The sequence below is a fragment of the Phascolarctos cinereus genome, unplaced genomic scaffold (assembly GCF_003287225.1).
Source record: "Phascolarctos cinereus isolate Bilbo 61053 unplaced genomic scaffold, phaCin_HiC Scaffold_9;HRSCAF=440, whole genome shotgun sequence".
NCBI classification, from domain to species: Eukaryota; Metazoa; Chordata; class Mammalia; order Diprotodontia; family Phascolarctidae; genus Phascolarctos; species Phascolarctos cinereus.
The window spans coordinates 96925463-96945806 of NW_027556402.1; positions in this window are offsets into that span (position 1 = coordinate 96925463).

The following is a 20344-nucleotide window of genomic DNA, read 5'->3' on the forward strand; positions in this document are numbered from 1 at the left end:
AATGCACTTCCTCCTCATACATCTCTCAGTGTGTCACTCCCTTTAAGACTCAGTTGAAATGCCACCTCCTAGTACAGCCTTTCCTGATTCTATCTAACTGTTAGTACCCTTCCTCCCAAACATACTTTCTATTTAAATATATATTTGTTCCTTTTATGTTTGTTCTGTACATATTTTGGTGGCACAGTGAATAAGGTGCTGGATATGGAGTCAGGAAGACCTGGGCTTAAATTCATCTTTAGACACTATTTGTGTGACCTTGAGCAGGTTGCTTAGCCTTTGTTTGCCTCAGTTTCCTCAACTGTAAAATGGGGATAATAATAGCACTCACCTCACAGGGTTGTTGTGAAGTGCAAATGAGAAAATATGTGTACAAGTGCTTAACATAGTGCCTGGCACATGGTAGGTGCCATAGGAATGCTTATACCCTTCCCCTCTTCACTTGCCTCCAGGTCTTTCATTCTTTGTTCTGTTTTGTCCCTGTGCCTTAGCACAGTGCCTGGCATGTAGCATTATCTTCATAAATACTCATTGATTGATTGATAGGTCAATATTGTTCGTCAAGGTAATGGCAGAGACATTTGGAAAGAAAATATACAGATGTTTAAAAAAATAACTAACATGCAATAACTCTTCCTGTTCTTCCTCTACTCAAGAACTTAAAATAACTTCCTGTCATCTGTTGGCTTGACTCACTGCTCCTAAATCTATCATACCAGGACCTTCACATCTCTACAAACATTTATTAGAATATTCTGCATATGCATTAAGGTTTCCTTGATGAAGATATGAGAAAGGAACAGCCTTCTGCAATCAGTATTCTATGGCAGACCACATTTTTACAGTCAATAGATTGACCAAAAGGTACAGATTATATGAAAGCCTACTGTATTTATTGACTGTTTTAAAAAAGCATTTAATTCAATAGAGCAAAAGGCTGTCTTCCAACAAAGTGTGGCCCATGTAGATTGGCCAGGCATGATGGTGTACTCCTGTAATTTTCGTTGCACTGGAGGCTCAGGCTGGTGGATCTCTTAAGCTCTAGATCTGAGCTACAACAGGGTAAATGAACCAATCAGTTGTTTGCATTAAGGGCAGTATTAATATGGTGGGACCCCTGAAGAGTGTGCGTGGAGAGACCAGGCTGCCAAAGTAGGGGCAAATTGACCTAGGTCAGAAGTAGAGCAAGTCCTAGACCCCATACTGATCAGAGTGGCACAGTTTTATCAGTGGCCTCTGTATTTCTAGCCTGGAAGGGATCTAGTGCTAAAAAAATTATAATATGATTCCTTTAGAGATGCAACACCAGAGGTAACTTCATTTGATTACTTTTTTTTAAAATCATTCCTATCAAATAAGGCATGAAATAGGAAGATACATGTTCATCATGTATTCAGTTCAGGGTCCAAATAGAAGAGAAATTCCCCATAAATGGTGAGGTCTTCCAGGTTCTTCTTTTGTTGGAAAGCATTGTGGGAACTGTATCAAGCCCTGAGACATCATAGAGCCTCTTAATTGAGATCCATAATCACTCATGTGTTTGGCTTAATTATCCACAGAAGAAAATTCAAGTGGTTGAAATAAACCTGCTGTCCAGACTAGGTTATACAGTTGGATATACAACCCATGAAGTCAGCCCATCAGTGTATTTTGTCTTGGACAGATGGTGTGGATGTAAAGTTAAATCAGTAAGAATTTATAAAGCACTTAGTATATAATGGACATGGAGCTAAGTGCTAGGGATGCAAAGAAAGGCAAAAAAGAGTCTCTGCCCTTACATTTTATTGAGGGAGACAACTAAATGAATATATTTACTGAGCATGTAGAAGGTAATATTACAATGGAAGGCATTAACAGCTGGGCGGGTGGGTAGGGGCCAGGAAAGGTCTTCTACAGAATTTTGCATTTGAGCTGAGTCTTGAAGGGGGCCAGGAAAATAAGACATAGAGGTTAGAAGGAGAACATTCCATCCATGCATGAGGGACAGCCAGGGTGGAAGGGAGGCCAAATGTCATGTTTGAGGAGGAGCAAACAGGCTGCAGATGGATTCTAGAGTTCATGGAAGGAGTAAAGTGTAAGAAATAAGGGCCAGTGACTCAGACCTAGAAGTGAATGGGAGGAAGAGAGCAAGTTGGATTACTACCTTTGAGGCATTGCCTGGATGCCAATGACTCTGCTCTCCCAACCCCTCAATTCTCTCCAAAGCAAAGGTTTCATGTTTTTAAAACCAACATTCCTTTGACAGTGCTATATGAATGTGAGTCATGGAAAGCCACGGTCTCCACAAAGGTGTGGGTCACCCAAAGCGCAAAGGAGAGATCTATGTTGGGTATGCATATGCACACACTACAAAATGTTATCAATGAAGAATCATGCAGAAGTGGCATAAAGAATATCATGAAAGATGGACAGTTAGAAAAAAGGTGGAGAAGAGGATTTTATAATTGATACTGCAGGTAATGGAGCCATATATGGAGCCACTGGAGTGCATTGAGTAGGGATATGAGTCATGTAGCAAGAGTGAGTGATTGACAATCCATGGGCTGTACTAGTACTTACACAAGGTTAGTTTCCTCATCCGTAAAATGAGCTGGAGAAGGAAATGGCACACCATTCCAGTATCTTTGCCAAGAAAACCCCAAATGGAGCCATGAAGAGCTGGACGTGACTGAAAATGACTGAACACAAAAGGTCTAGAGGTCTAGAGGAAGGCTGTTAGCATATTGAGGATGCTTCTGTGTAGGATTTATGAGAGGAGGTAAAGAAAAGTCGAAGACAGCTTGAAGTTGGATGAGAAAGTGTGGACAGATTGTGATCTATACTTAGGAGTAAGTACCCCTTGATGTGAAATCATAGCTCCATCTTCAGTACCAACATTGTATATGGGTATGTTATTTAATTAAGCTCACTGCTTGAGAGTGTAAGATTGTAATGTGTCTATCTAGTGTGAAAATGAGAGAATGCAACAAAATTCTCCCATCAGTGGTTGCCACATTTGGATAAAGGAGAGAGAAGGTGGACAGACAGCTCTAACCAAGTGCATTAGTGAATTTGTTGTATCTTTATTGGTAATTGACATTCTTTGAACAGAGAGAAAAATTTGATATAGGACCCTAAGATACTATTGATAAATATTGGCAACTACACTTCAGAACCTGAAGAGGTGGGTTCAGGTCATCATTTATTAGCTGCATAATCTTAGGCAAGTCACTTTATCTCTTTGAGCCTGAGCTTCCTTATTTGTTTCCCCTTGTTGGGGCAGCTAGGTGGCACAGTGGATAGAGCAGTTGCCTAGAGTCAGGAAGACCTGAGTTCAAATTTAGCCTTAGATACTCACTAACTGGGCTTATCCTGGGCTTAACTTAACATTTAACAGAACACTTAAACTTTGTTTGCCTCAGTTTCCTCATCTGTAAAATTTAGTTAATAATAGCACCTACCTGTTAGGGTTGTTATGAGGATTGAATAAGATCATACTTGTAAAGTGCTTAACACAGTGACTGGTACATAGCAGGTGCTTAATAAATGCTTATTTCCTTCCTTTTCATCTATAAAATGTGAATTAAAATACTTGCATTAGCTACCTCACAGGGGAGTTGGGACTATCAAGTGAGATTATATGCATATACATGTACACACATACATACATATATACATACATACACCCATATCCATATCTATATACATATCTATATATCTCCTTTGAAAACTATGTAGACAGTGTGGTATAGAATAGTTATAATAATAATAATAATAATAATAATAATAATAATAATAATAATAACTAGCATTAATAGAGTGCTTTGCATTTACAAGGCATTTTACATGATCTCATTTGATCTTCACATCAGTCTTGTGAAATAGGGGCTATTATTAACCTCATTTTTATAGATGAGAAAACCATGGCCAAGAGTTAGTGACTTGCCCAAGATCACACAGCTAATAAGTAGCTAAGGCAGGATTTGAATGCAGATCTTCTTAACCTACAGCTCACTGATGGACCCATTAAAAGTTTCTAGCTGTCCAGAGGAATATGTACTGGGCTAGGGTAGGAAAACAAAGTCTTTCTTCTGCCTTTGGCTAGCTGGGTGAACCTGGGTAAATTATTCAATGGTAATAATTGGAAGTAACATGGTAGAGTGAATCCACTGCTAGACTTGGAGTCAGGAAGACTGTGGTTCAAATCACGTCCCATGTACTAACTAGCCATGTGACCCTGTGCAAATTATTTGACTTCTCTGTACCTCAGTTCCTTTACCTGTAAAATGGAAGTTAATGATACACATACTACCTTCCCCATATTTTGTTGTTGTTGTTGTGGGAAAAGTTTGTGAGCTTTAAAACAATATAGAAATTTAAGGTATTTCTATTACCCTAACTCATTACAAAAGATTGAAGGGCTGTTCAGTGATGCACTGAAAAGAGTGCTACATTTAGAGACTATAACTTGAGTTCATATTCCAAGACTGTTAATCATTATTTGTGTGACCTTAGAGTAAGTCAATTTCTTTGGGTCTCAGTTTCCTCATCTGTAAAATGGTAGATGACCTTTGAGGTCCCTTTTAGCACTAAATCTATGATCCTAAATCTATGACCCTTCTAAGCTTCATTTTCCTTTTTTCTTGTTTTTGCTTTAATTTGTAAAATGGGGATAATAATAATAGCACCTGGGGCTCTGGAAAGAATCAAGTGAGATAATGCTTTTGAAGTGCTTTGCAAATCTCGTTAGGTAGTGTGACATAGCACGTAGCCAGCCTTGGAGCCTGGGCAAACTGAGTACATGCCTTGCTTTAGACACACGTTGTTTGTGGGCAAATTGATTAACTTTTTTTGTACGCTAGATAACTCTCTAAGACTATAAGTTCCAGAGAAGGTTCCAATCTTTTCTGGGAGATGGGCATTTCCTCACCAGAGAGTTCCTTGTACTAATGAAATCACAGGTCTGTTAAGACCTTAAAGCACTGCATTATGGTGTGCTGTATTATTTTGGCAATGCTGTAAGGTCGAAAATACTGGACCTCAAGTTCCTCATTTGTAGACTGATATTGGTTAAGGGCCCTTCCAGCTCTCAAATGCCATGAAATACTAAGGGTGACGCAGTTGAAAAGAAAATTCATCTTGAAGTGGTTTCCATGTATGTGGTAGAATATAATTTCTAGTTAATGATGAAATTTGGTTTTTGATTACTCTGCTCATAAAATACATTAGGATTTCTGCACAAATTGTTTTTCTTAAACTTTGTAACCATTAATAAAAGTATTCAAATTAACAACAAAAACTGTACAGAAAGCTGTAGGTTCTTGCATCTAATTTTTCAAGACCCGTGATTTCATCATGCTAGAGAAGTCTCAATAAAGAAAATTGTTCTTTTGATGTCACTCAGCAACTCATCTTAAGAGAGTTGTCTTGGGCACTGAGAAGTCAGGTGATTTGCCTATATGGTCAACAATCAGTATACATTATATACTTGAACTCAGCTTTCTGGTACCAATGTTTTTCCTTTATCCACTATGCCATGCTGCTTCTTAGAATATCATAGTGCAAAATCTCCAAAAACTTCCTAAACTTCGAAATTGTGAAATATAATGATTCGTTTTGTAGTATCAAAGATTCAGATCCTATATGAAGTCATTTGGCTCATGGTGAAAAGCTATTCCATATTTGTAGGTTCCTAAAGATCTACTTGTGGTATAGATGTTTGATTCCTCGTTTTTGACAAGTTAGCTGTATGACCTTAGTCAAGTTCTTTCATGTATTTGAACCTCGATTTCCTCACCTATAAAATGGGGGTTCATTATTACATATTATCTATCTCAAAGAGTTGTTATAAGGAGCAAATGAGAAGAAAAATTATATAAAATTTAAATTCATTCTATAATGATAACTACTTTTTTTTTTTTTACTATAGCTATGTTTTGGGTAGCCCTAATAACAACTAGTTTTTATGTAGCACTTTAAATTTTTCAAAGCGTTTTGCTTGCATTTTCTCATTCAAGCCATAACAATAATTTTGTCAAGTATTATGTCTCACTCATAAAACACTCTAACTCTACCCATCCCTTCCAGTGTGCCCTCTGGAATTCCCATTCTATAGTGAACATAACTCCCTCAATCCTGAATCTTTTCCCCCTCTGCTTGCTCTCACTAAGACCTGGCTTCTCTGAGATGATGGTGCATACTTAGCAATCCTCTCTAGCACTGTCTATATCTTCTCACGACTCCTCTTTCTCTCCTTCCTCCATTTCCAACATACTGGTCCTGGAGGAAAAGTTGGAATACTCCTTGCTCTCCACTACCACTTTCAGACTGTCTTTGCTGCCATTGCCCAGCAACCTGTCCTCCTTTAAAATCCACAGAATCAAAAATTTCCACCTATTCTAATCATGGTGGTAGTTGGGTGTCAGCCCCCAAGTCATTTGCTTCCTTTTTCTCAAAGAGTTTAGCACCTGCCTCACTGTTTTCCTCTCCTCTCTAGTTCATTCCCTTATGCCAGAGTATTTCAACATCCATGCTGATGTCCTCTCAAACTCCTTACCTTTTCAATTCCTCAGTCTCCTTAAATCTAATGACCTGCTCTTTCATTCCACCTCAGGTGAAATGACACCCAGACATCATCACCACTTAAATCTCACTCTTACCTACAAGTACTCCATTTAACAAAAATCTCTGACATTACTTCACCTGATCACAACTTCCTATAATTCCACCCTTCTGTATGCCTCACCCCTCCTGACATATTCTTTGACTTAAGTATGAATTTCAATCCCACCAACATTCAGTTATTTTCAGGCCAATCACCTGCTCTGACTCACTTTCCTTCCTTGTCAATCTTAACCATATAGTTAACTTATTTAACTCTATGCTGTCTTGAATCCCTCACCTCATTGTTCTTTTCCTGCTTGTCCTTTACCAAACCACAGTCCTAGGTTACTTCCAGCATTTGCCTTCTCCATTCCTACTTCTATGTTTTTCTACAGAGCTGGAGGAAGTCACACAATGAGTGATGACTTATTATACTCTATATTCATGTTATCCAGCTTAAAATGGATCATCACTGCAATAAAGCAATACTTTTATTCCTCCCTGGATGATTCCCCACAGAAATTATTTCAAGTCTTCTCTTCTCTCCTCAATTCTCTTATATACCTCCCTCCCTCATCCTCTAAGGTGAGGACCTTGTCTCTTATTTTACTGAAAAAAATCACTTTCCTCTTTCCCCTTTCTCTCTTTGACATCATCTCCTACTCTCTCCTCCTTTCCTTTAGTCTCTCATAATAATGTAGCTCTTTTTCCTTTCCAAGGTCAATCCTTCTACATGTATGCTTGATCCTCTTCTACCATATTATTCCATTAATCATCTCTTCTCTTTCTCTAATCTTCAATATTTTCCCCATCTACTGTTTCCTTCTTTGCTGTTGTCAAATGTGGCCGGATCTCCCCTATCCTTAAAAACCTTCACTTGACCCTCTCACTCCCTTAAGTGGAGATTTCCAGGCCACTCCCTGCATGGTTACTCAGGTATGGTTGACTCTAGGAAAAAGATCACACTCATGGTGGCCACCTCCTTGGACTTCTCTCTCTGTTTTGCTCTTCTTCCTTACTTTCATCTTCACACTAGTCCTTGAAGCTTCTTCATTGGGAAGGGTCTCTGCTTAAGGCTCCAAACAGTGTATGGTTTGGAGCCTGGTGGGAGGGAGATCACCATTGCAGTTGTCATTTCCCCCATTCTTTCCACCTTCAAAGTTTAGGTTCAAGGATGTGTGCCCTGTACACTAATAAAAATGTGTACTAGTGGGTGGGTAGGCTCTCACCAGGCTGAGTGGCGACATACCCCCTACAACAAAAACTAAATAATTTAAGATGATTTCTCATCATTTGTAGAAACTATTTAAGCCCTTGGTTAAAAAAAATCTATGTTTATTAGGAATTTATTTTTGTTATGGTCTGTACTTGCAATTTTGTAAATGGAGGCAACTAACTTCTGTTGTGAAAATTCTCTCCACTGAGGTAGATCAGCACCTCATCTGGAACTTTACATCTTAAAGAGCTATCTGGGGGCACTTAGAAGTTAAATGACTTACTCAGGGTCACCTAGCCATATGCCAGAAGAAAAACTTTAACTGGGCTCTTCCAAACTCCAAAGCCACCTATGATTGACTATACTACTGGACTTCTTAAAGGATAAATTATATTTAGTTTATAAAATTTTCATTTTATTTCCATTAGAAATTTTTCTGCTATTATCATAAAGTATGGATTGATTCAATTTGAATTAAAATGTGTTCTCTGAGGGTTTATAATGTTATAGAACCATTTTCATCAGTTTTCATTATTCTGATTAGCCACAGTCAATCTATGTAGTGGGAAGATGTAGAAAGTGCCAATGGATCCACATAGGCAAAGAATATTTAATGGATTGGATCCCAGGTTAGGGGAGAATGGCTCTGATGCCCACTGTACAAACACTACAGATCAGAGTTGGAGAGACAGTAGTTTCCATCCACTTGTTCTGTCCTAAAATAATTTGTAGTTGTTTTTCATTCTAGACCTATACAAACCTCTGGTGCAGAGAAATCACTAAAGGAGAGAGTTTAGAAAGAGAAAAGAACAGGGCTTTGGGCAAAACCTTGGGGAGCATTCAAAGGGCAAGAGGTGGGGAAAAGCTAATGCCTTTTTTTTTTGTTCCTCATCCTCCTTGATTCCTCTCCATTTTTTTTTTTTTGGACCCTGGAACTTCTCTCTTGATTCCATCCTTTCTTGGCCTCCTACACTACTCTATGAATCCCCTCCTATCTCTTTGACTACTCCTTTTTTATTCTTTTTTTCCCTTGTATTCTAATCACAAGTATTCCTCAGAGTTCTACCCTGGGTCCTCTTTTCTTCTCTCTAATCTCTCTTTTGGTAGTCCAATCCATCCCCATGCCTTTAATCATCACTTCTATGCAGGTGAACCTTAAATCTTTATCTGTCCTTTCATTCTCTCTTCAGAATTTTCTTCCCATATTTCAATTGCCTGTTAGATGTCCTTACTTGGATGGACCACCAGAATCCCTAACTCAAAAGCAGATATCATCATTTTCACCATTAAGTCTGTTTCTCCCTCAAACTTTTCAATTTCTATTGATGATACTACCATGTCCCCATCTATCCAGGCTCAAAATTTTGAAGTTCCCATTCCTTATCCCATGTAGACAATCAGGAGCTAGGTCCTGTAATTTCTATCTCTACAATATTGTGGGACTCTAGGCTCTCCTTACAACCACTGGAATTTATGTTCTTATTTCTTCTTTCCTAGATTATTTTTATACCCTCGTAACCGGCTTTCTGCTTCCAGCCTATTTCCTCTCTAAATTTGTCATCTGAGTTTTCAAGATCTGCTCTTCTCCATAGAACCTCTCTTTTCTCAGTTGCTATGGGTCATGCTCATTGAAGCTGCTTCCCCCCTCATGTGACTTCCTCTCAATATCTGGTTTGTCTCAAGTGTGTGTCTCTGCTACTTGCTAGACGCAGCATCTTCTACATGCTTGATAACTTCTATCAAAGTTACTTATCCAATGGGAAGAGGGAAAGAGGAGAGATTTCCACAGAGGTCTCCTCCAGAGGAAGCTCTCCACTTGTCCTCATATCTCAAGCTCTGAAATTCCCCAGTACTTAGATAGTTAAAGCCCTCAGAGGCATGGCTAGTTGTTTGCTCAGCCAACTACTTGTTCCCATCAGGACTCAGTTCGAGAGAATTTAGATGCATCTTTACAGTCAGTTTAATACATTATTAACACCTTATGATTCCATTCTGGACCTTCTGTCACTACATCAACTGAAGTGGAAAAGGAGCTCCCTGACATGCATTAGAATAATCTTTCTAATATCTTGTCATGATTGTGTCACCCCTCTACTTAAAAGCTTCAGTGGCTCCCTCTTGCATGCAAAATAAAGTTTAGACCCCTGGTCCTAGCTTTCAAGGATTTGTACAATCTGGCTTTCACTTTTCTTTTGCATAGATTTTAAAAAATTAGTTTTGTACATTTTAAAAAAAACTTTTTGGCTTTTAGGCAATTGGGGTTAAGTGACTTGCCCAGGGTCACACAGCTAGTAAGCGTCAAGTGTTTGGTCTGAGGCCAGATTTGAACTCAGGTCCTCCTGACTTCAGGGCCGGTGCTCTATCCACTGCACCACCTAGCTACCCCTACACATTTTAAGTACTATTCAGACCATACTTTGTTGCTAATTCTTATCCACCACCTCTGTCAACTTGCTCCCACCATGCTCCAGGCTTGGAATAGCCTCCCTTTCCCCAACCCCACCCTTGCCCTCCACTTCTATCTGTTGAGATTCCTTTCTTCCTTCAAGGTCCACTTTAGAAACCACCCTTTCCCTGAAACCTTCCATCACCTGCCACTGCACTGTTCTCCCCATCCCAAGTGGAGAACCCATCCCCACCCAAGTAAAAATGATCTCTCCCTTCTCAAATTTATCATGGCATTAAAAAATACATGATCCATGTATTTCCAATGTCTAACACCATGCTTTGCACATTGCAGGTGATTGAAAAATGTTTTGAATTAGTAGATGCTCAGAGTCCAATAATAACTTCCTCCCAGTGATGAATCAATTATTATTTATGTGCTTATGAGGTACACAGCATTGCTCCAGGCAGGGGTTTGATAGAGGTGGAAGGTGATAGAAAGTCATTAAAAACAATTTTTTTGAATACATTGATTAGGTTAACAAATATGTTAGGTGAAAAAGCCCAGTAATCTCATGGAACAGTTGTTCTAGAATAGCAAGCATTTTCTTAGAAGCACAATAGCCAGACACATGGATTATAAAATGTGTCTCTGGACACATGTCAGGTTCTCTTTCCTTTGGCATGCCACAAATTTTCAGCCATGTACAGAAAGGGAAATAAAAGATGAAATAGGAGGAGCTGGCTGGGGCATGAGACAGATTAGATTGCTTTTGTATAACTCAGGGTCTGATCACTTCCATACTTTGGATATGCTATAGCAGCTGTGGAGAGAAAGGAATTTTCCAAATTTCAGAATTCATTTCTATTTGACAGATGAGCAAAAACTCTCTTGATTATAATAAAAGAGCATCCTGTCTCTGCACTAACAAATCAAGAAACACAATAGAATAAATGTTTTCAGATTAAACCCCACTAATATTATCCCCAAGATCTAATTTCAAAGAAAAGTATAGGGGATGATTACAGAAATGTCAGTCCAGAAGGGTGTTATTAAATTCAGTTACAGAACAGACCTCAAATCTGCTCTTAGATTTTTCTTGGAGGTTACCTGCAGTCTCTCCAAGCAAAGAATACCAATTGACTTTGCATAACTGTAGATGATATAATAGAGGCCCATGCTGGGCATTCACCAGCTACTAGAACCAAGGCCTTTTGGGTCCGAATAATAGTACAAGTGAGCCAAGGATTGGACTTAGAGGCTGGAGCATGAGAATGATCAATAGATGAAAAATAAGGAATCATAATTTTTAAGCCTTTTATTAAATATGCTATGGATTTGGCTGCATGGCATAATGGATAAAAAGTTAACCTCAAAGCCAGAAGATTGTGGAGTTGAGCTCTGCCTCTGACAAATATTTACTGTGGGACCCTGGGTAAATCACCTAACCTTTTGTTGCTCTTGGGAACTCTCTAAGACTCTAAGTTGCTGTATTAGTACAGAGGGTTTCCGTACATGACAGCTCCTTATATTAGTCGTGATTTGAGTTCTTATTCCTAATGCTATTGTACTGACCCTAGTTAGGGGGCAAAAGGCAAGTGTCTTAGGCTCTCTGAGCGTCTGGCAATTTCCAGAGCCTATGAGTTATGGGTTACAGTCTTCAGTAGAGGGAATCCCACAGCAGGATGAATAAAATCATAAGTGTATTGACATTTTGATGTATTGACACATTTATACTTTGTATTGAGTTACCATGAAAAGATCTAAAACCTGGAAAGGCCCTTCAAGGTAATATAGCCCAACTGCCTTATTTATAGAAGAAAAAAACAGTCTCAGAAAGAAAAAGTGACAACAAAGATCACGTAGCTAGCTGGTGGCAGAGAATTTAGATCTCCATATGTTTTTCAAAAAAAGTGTTTCCCTTAAACTTTAAAGTAGTTACTCCATTGGGTTTGGGATCTGTAAATGCAGGCAGTACCCCACAGGATGTAGCTTGCAAACCTGTCTATGCCTGCCTAGCCCATGTAGCTCTTGTCTCTGTTCTCCCATAAAACAGTCACAGAGGGTCGACCCATGCACCACTATGCCTCTCACCCTCCTGTTGCTCTCTCAACTTCAATTTTTTGGCAACTATAACATTCCATGACATGTGGTCATGTAGTATCACTGAAAGAATATTGCTGTTTAAAAAGATGGTTCTGTTGACTTCCTCATTGTCCACAGTGGTTGGGGCACATCTACTATTCAGGAGGTGGCAAAAGTAAGCAGGAACTTTCATACAAGTTTAGCTAGAAGGTCAGAATTGAAGGGCTGACCCTTTACCCCCAGCACCTGCCTTTCCCCACGCACATATCTAGCTTGGCTGAAGAAGTAATAGACCTCTGTTCCTAGGATGTGACAAATTGTGTCTTCATTTTCCACTTGGCTCCCCTCCTCTGGATTTCATCACACCTCCATGCTGAGAACCTTCACCTCTTTCTTCTATACCTGCCCACCTCCCCACCACTCTTCAGCTTCTTTTTATATACTGTCTTGATCCATTAGATTATGAACTCCTTGAGGGCGGGGGGGGGGGGGTGGCCTTTTGCCTTTTTTGGCATCCCCAGCACTTAGCACAGTGCCTGGCACATACTAAGTACTTAGTAAATGTTTATTGCCTGAATGACTAAATCCTTGCTTTGAGCTCAAGATGATGTAAAGTAAGTCTACATACTTCACTTCAAATTCATGTAAATGTAGCTCCAACTAGACACAATATTAGTCTGGCTAGGGAGAACCAGACACTCAAGGTATACCGACTGTCTGTTTTGTTCAGTCTACAGCTAGGTCCACAGTTTCATGGACTTGTATAGCATGACCAGCATCTGTACTTGTGCCATCTTGCTTCATGTTCATGGAGGTATGGGAAATCTCTAACGGTATGCCCCCGAGGAAACCCATGATTTCCAATGGAATAAAGGAAGCTAAGTGGCTCAGTGGATAGTACTGGGTCTGGAGTCAGGAAGACCTGAGTTCAAATGTAGCTACAGGTACTTACTAGCTTTGACCCTGGGTAAGTCACTTCTGTCTGCTTTGTTTTCCTCATCTTTAAAATGGAGATAATAATAAGGGACAAGATGAAAACAACTGTGCTCAAACAAGATTTAGACAAGATAAACTGGAAATAATCAACATAGGGAAGGCATTAGAGTTAAGAAGGATCAGAAAAAGTTCTTGGGACTTCAAGGAAGTCAGGGAAGCCAAGAGGCAGAGATAAGGGAGAGCATTTCAGGCATGGGGATAACAAGTGAAAATGTCTGGATCTGGGAGATGTTGTTTGAGGAACAACAGAAGACGGGTGTCACCGGATTGCAGAGTATGAAAAATAGAGTGGAAAGTTATTAAGGGCTTTGAATGCCAAATTAAGGATTTTGTATTTGATCCAGGAGGTGATAAGATGCTGTTGGAGTTTATTAAGCAGGAAATGACATGGCTGCACTGGTACTTTACGAAGATCACTTTGGAAGCTGAAGTTAGGGGGGACCAGAATGGGGAGAGGCTTGTGGCAGAGAGAGGTTATGCAGCAGTCAAGTACAGCCACTGGTCAGAAGATGGGTAGTGGTGGTTGTGGGGCAGGCAGGTTGTATATGGTATGGGATGTGTTCTGACCACAGTGTAGCCCTAGGAATTGTTTGGGGAAATATTTTTTCTTCTGCCACTGTGGTAATCTCCAGGAGACTGTATCTGTTCATGCAATATTCTTCTTTATTTTTCCTTGTTATTTATTTTGCTGAGACGTTACAATGATTTTCGAGAGATGGCCTTAGAGTAGGGAAGACCTTCATTCATATCTTGGCTCTGACTTTTACTTTTTTGTATCATGCTGAGAAATTCATAACCTTTCACGGTCAGAGGCAACTGTCTGAGTTATAAAATACAGAGCAGGGATCAATCTACATTGTAGAGGGAGATTTCCTTACTGAGAGTTGTCTAAATGAAATCACAGATCTGCCCCCCTTTCCCCCAAAAGAATCTTTGTTATTCTGGCCTAATTAAGTACTTTGCAATTAAATTTTTGGTTCCTACCTGGCCTGTTGATAGAGGAGGCAACTGGTTTGTGTATTCCTAACATCATGGTCACTACACAAAATCTCTGATAGTTGTTCACCTTATTCCTTTCCTTATATGCTTAGATTCATTGACCCTGACACCCTTACTCTTCCTCAAATAAGACATTTCATCTCCTGACTCCAGGGCAGTATCAAGAGGGCTGGGCCTGGAGTCAAGAAGATCTGAGTTCAAATCTGGCCTCAGACACTTACTAGCTTCGTGATCCTGCATGTCACTTACCCTTGTTTGCCTCAGTTTCTTCATCTGTAAAATGAGTTGGAAAAGGAAATAGCAAACCACTCCAGTATCTTTGCCAAGAAAACCCCAAATGGGGTCACAGATGGGGGATATGACTGAAAAGACTAAACAGCAAATCTCCTGACTCTGGGTACCTAAAGTCTCACCTTCTGCAAGAAGCCTTTCACAGTCCTGCCTTTCCTGTCTTAATGGGATAAATCTCCAATTGATTCTGTATGTATTTTGCTTATACACGTTAGAAGAAAACATTTTTCCTCCTATGAAAGGAGAACTGGATTTGACACTTAAGATTCCTGTCCACTTAATTTATAAATCTTCCACTTGTGTTATCCACTCCAAACCGATGTAATAAAAAAGTCAAGCTTAGTGATCAGATGATTGGAATAAGGAAAGACAATCCAGCTTCATTTCATTTGGTAACTTAAAACTCAAATGCTGGAGGGAAGTTTGTAGATGTCTTGATTATTCACTGGAGGATGAGATTGACAAAAATGCAAATTTTTCTGTAAACCTGAAACTAACCTTGTGAAAATCACAACTACCGCCTTCTTATTTTTAAGTCTGTTCAATAATAACAAACTCTGATTGTATCTGGATCTTTGAAAAGCTTCTCCAATCTTGATGTGCAGAGTCTCAGACAGCTGCCACCTCAAAATAGCAGCTTTGGATATCACAAGAAGGCTGGAGCGTCACAGATGCACCTAGACAATGAGGTGCCAAATGTAGGCATAAGATCATAGAGCTGGAAGGGGTGCTAGATACTATCTAGTTGTTCAGTTATGTTGGACTCTCCATGACCCCATGGACCTTACTGCTCATGGGGTTTTCTTGGCAAAGATACTGGAGTGCTTTGCCATTTCCTTCTCCAGTGGTTTAAGGCGAAATATACACACAATGATGTTGTCTACCTCACAAGACCATGAGCTCCCTGAGAGCAGGAAATGTATTTTGCTTTTTTTTTTTCACTAGCTCTTAGCAGAGTGCCAGGCACGTAGTAGATATACAATTATTGCTAGTTGACTGACCCAAAATCCACTAATAATTAATATACCTTTAAGGCATTTATGATCTCTTGGCAGAAGGTTTCTCTTTTTTTTCCCAGGTAAAATTCCTGATCAAAGATGGGTCCTCATAACTTTCCTATCAAGGAGACACCCCATTATAATATATCACTCTGTGTTTTGTCTAAAATGTTAATTCTCATTGGCAACTCTTTATTCTTGTGTCTTATGGATGAGAACATAGAGGCTCAGGCAAAGGTGGATATGATGATGAAATTTCTTACAGTATCAAGTGGGCAACTACTGCCTTATATAGATGCAGAGACTGAGTAGCAAATGTGTGTCATAATTGAAACCAAATCTCTTACGTTTGTAGGATCATATAACTTAATTTGACTCTTTATCTTGTTCCACCCCTTTCCTAGCATTTAATAGATAAAGAAACTGAAGACCAGGGAAGCAAGTGACTTGCTCAAGTGTCAACTAAAAATGATTTTGGAGTGTGTACAGAGTGACATAGACTCAGGTAAGTCTAGCAGGTTCAGGAAGGGTATGTTTGCATTGTTTAGGATCTTCTTGGATATAAACCTTTAGAAAGGTTACCAGAAAAATCATGTATAGTATACTTATTTCCCTTCTCCATGGTTATGTAGAGGTATTGAGTTCAAATCCTGGTTCTGCTATTTCTGCCCTGTGTGATCTTGGACAAGTTTTTTAACATTTCTGAGTCTCACTTTCTTCATATATAGAACAAAGGGCTTGTACTAGATTGTATTTTGAGACATTCTAGATGGCTCAGTGGGTAGAGCTCTGGGCCTGGAGTCAGGAAGACCTCAGTTCAAAGCTGCCTTCAGACACTTACTAGTTGTGTGAACCTGGGCAAGTCACTTAACTTCTGTTTGCCTTAAATCATGGAGAAGGAAATGGCAAAGCACTCCAGTATCTTTGCCAAGAAAACCCCATGAACAGTAAGGTCCATGGGGTCATGGAGAGTCAGACATAACTGAACAACTAGATAGTATCTAGCACCCCTTCCAGCTCTATGATCTCATGCCTACATTTGGCACCTCATTGTCTAGGTGAATCTGTGATGCCCCAGGCTTCTTGTGATATCCAAAGCTGCTATTTTGAGGTGGCAGCTGTCTGAGGCTCTGCCCATCAAGACTGGAGAAGCTTTTCAAAAACCCAGATATAATCAGAGTTTTCTATTATTGAACAGACTTAAAAATAAGGTGGTAGTTGTGAATTTCACAGGGTTAGTTTTAGGTTCGCAGAGAACATTTGCATTTTGGTCAGTCTGCATCACCTAGTGAATAATCCAGATATCTACCAAACTTCCCTCTAGTACTCATGCTTTAAGTTACCAAATGAACTTATGATGAAAGTGAATTGTCTCTCCTTATTCCAATCATCTGATCACTAAGCCAGGTAGCTTGACTTTTTTATTACATTTGTTTGGAGTGGATAACTACAAGTGGAGGACTTGAAAGTTAAGTAGGCAGGAATTCTAAGTGTCAAATCCGATTCTCAATTCATCAGAGGAAAAATGTTTTCTTCTAAGATACTTCCACCTTTAATTTCACACTTGAACTTGCTTTCTAGCTGATATACTTGTGGGATTCTATAGCTTTTCTCTTACAGTTGACACCCCTGTTCTTGTAATTATAAAAACTTTGCCTTTACACAGTGGCCATTTGGCAAAAATAGTTAATTTTCTGGATCATTGCTTAATGTGAAAAAACATTTCTTCCATAATAGGAAGAGCAAAGCAGATTCTTGGCAATTAGTTGTTCAATTTAAAATATGAAAAATGAAATTAAGAAATTCCCAATATTTAATATTTGTGCTGACTTCCAAGGACCTTCTTAACAATCCCTCTTCAGGCCTAAGTAGGCTAATGAAGGACAACTTAAGTCACTTGATGACCTGGTGTAGTAGATGGATTTGGGGTAAGTGGAATGGATTCAAGTTGCGATTTTGCCACTTACTCTTTTGTGATGTTTAAGCAAGAATCTGAACTTCTCTGGGATAGCTTTGGTTTGAAAAAAAATTGTAAACTTTATTTAAAAAATTAATACACATTTATTTTTAATTCCCTCCTACTACCCCCTCCTCTACCATTGGAGGCAAATAAGAAAACCTTTTGTAGTGTATACGCATATTGTTGTTGTTTGTCCTTTGTTAATTAAACAAAAAAAATCCCCAATTGGCCATGTCCAGAAATATGTTCTATTCTTCATCTTGGGTTCATCATTTCTCTGTCAGGAGGTGCATAGTATGCTTTATTAGTTCTCTGGAACTGTGGCTGGTCATTATATTGATCAGAATTCTTAAATCTGATCCTAGTCTGAGCTTTGCAAGCTCCTTACCCCTCCTTGAGTATGGGCGACACAACTGTAGGCTTGCCCCTGGTTGAAGCTCTATTTAGTTGCTACTGATCCCAGGTCCTGTCAACTAACAGGAAGGCTCTGCAGATTCAGGCTGTTAAAATTGTGGGTTCCCCTCTTGGTCTGTGGTGACTGCCCTGATCATTGACTAAACATACACAGACACAGACACACATCCTGCATATATATATATATATATATATATACACACACACACACACACACACACACATATACAACTACATAAAGAGTTTTTGTTGTTCAGTTGTTTTTTAATCATATCCAACTCTTCATTACTCCATTTGGTATTTTCTTGGCAAAGATACTGGAGTGGCTTGTCACGTCCTTCTACAGCTCATTTTACAGATGAGGCAACTGAGGCAAAGAGGGTTAAATGACTTGCCTAGAGACATATAGCTAGTAAGTTAGTGTCTGAGGCCAGATTTGATTTTAGGAAGATGAGTCTTCCTAACTCTAGGCCCAGCATTCTATCCACCTAACTGCCTCATATATAATTTAATATGTAATTATTTATAATTATAATATAATTATTTATAATATAGTTATAAATAATTATCTTATGACATAATAATATTATAATATATAAAAAGTATACATATATTATATAGCCTATATAATAGACTATTATATAGTTTATACAGTGTAGTTTGGTGAAGAAAATCCCTCTATTATATAGACTATATATAGTCTATTGTATAGTCTATATAATTTAATTGTACATATAACAATTATATGTATAAACACATTATTTAGACTATACATAGTTTAATATAGAATGTATACAATATATTTATATTATAATGATATAATATATAATAGTATATAATACTATCTAATATCATATATACTATAATAGAAGCTATACGGTTTATACACTATACATGTGTATATATGCACATTGACTATATAACATGTAGACTATGTTACACAGATGAAATATATCATATAATATTGTATATATACAAATATATAATATATTATACTTGAGGTTTTGTTTTGCTTATCCTTTTTAGTATTAGTTGCAAGTGGTAGAATCCCCATTGGATCCGAAATTAAGCTATGGAGGCAGGATATATTATATATATATATATATTCTATATGTACTCTATGTCAATATACACATGTGAAACACACACGCGTATGTGATTTCTTTGGTATATGCAACAGCTAGTCAGTGAAGATTTGCTGTAGCTTATGGATTTTGGGAGCTGCCTGGGGCATAGAGAAGTCATCCAAAATCAGGCTGCCAATTTGTGTCAAAGGTGTGAAAGATGATTTCTCTTGGTAACCAGTGTCTTGGAGATTCAGGCCTGCCCTTCTCTAAAGTTCTTCACAAGGACATTACTGATAATAAGATTGTGTTGAGTCTTATTCTGGTCAAACTCCAGCTCAGGCCTGAATTGATTTAATTTGCTCAGGTTTGGGTGGAAACATTCTTCTGCCCAGATAGCCCAAGGCTGGGGGCGATATTTCCTCTGTCCTCTGTATGGCTTGATGATATCAGCCCCTCTTGGCCAAGATTAAGTGACCTAAGTCTGTACTTAAGACCTCATTTTAATACGGCCCACCTCCCAGTGTGTTGACCAATCAGAGTTGATTGACATCCCTTGGGAACAACTACTCTTCAAAGGGCATGTAACCCTGTACCCCCAAATCCCTAATCAAGCCAGTTCTGAACCCTCATGCAATGCATATCAAGCCAGCTTGAGAGAAATTAAAATGTGGATACACATGCACCCTAATTTCATGTGTCTCTTTCTTAGAACAGACTCTGTTTTTAAATTGGGGTTTGACAAAGGAAAGTCAAGAGCCCAAATCTTCTTGACTCCAAGGCTATCTTTCTATGCCCTATACTTAGGCTGCCTCTCTCAAAAATGCATTTAATAGATGTTTGATGAATTGAATGGAATTACTAAGAACTCCATATGTCTTGTGGAGGCTTTAAACATTTTAAAATGTAGGATAAAATAAAAACTTCTCACTCTTGTTTTTAAGACCCTCTTCAGCCTGGCTCCTTTTAGCTGCTTTGTGTGACTCTCTATTCTAGCCAGACTGTACGTACTGCTGGCAGCTCTGGATCACAAATAGCTGTCTTTTGCTTCTGTGCATTTTGAAGGCTAATTTTCAAGCCTGGAACACACACCCTTCATGTCTCTATATAGATGCTTTTTTTCCTTTAAGGCTTAGCTTATTATATGCCAAATCTCTCTAAATGAAAATGATCTCCTATCTCCTACTTAAAAATATTGGTTAAATTGAAGAATCTAAGAAGAGTTATTGGTCTAAGAGTTCTTTCTAGAGATAAAACTTATTTGATCTCATAATATCTTTGCTCTTCTTTTTAACATTCTTGCATATCTGGGAAAAGAAGTTATTTTTATAATTGACTTGATTTTATTCATGG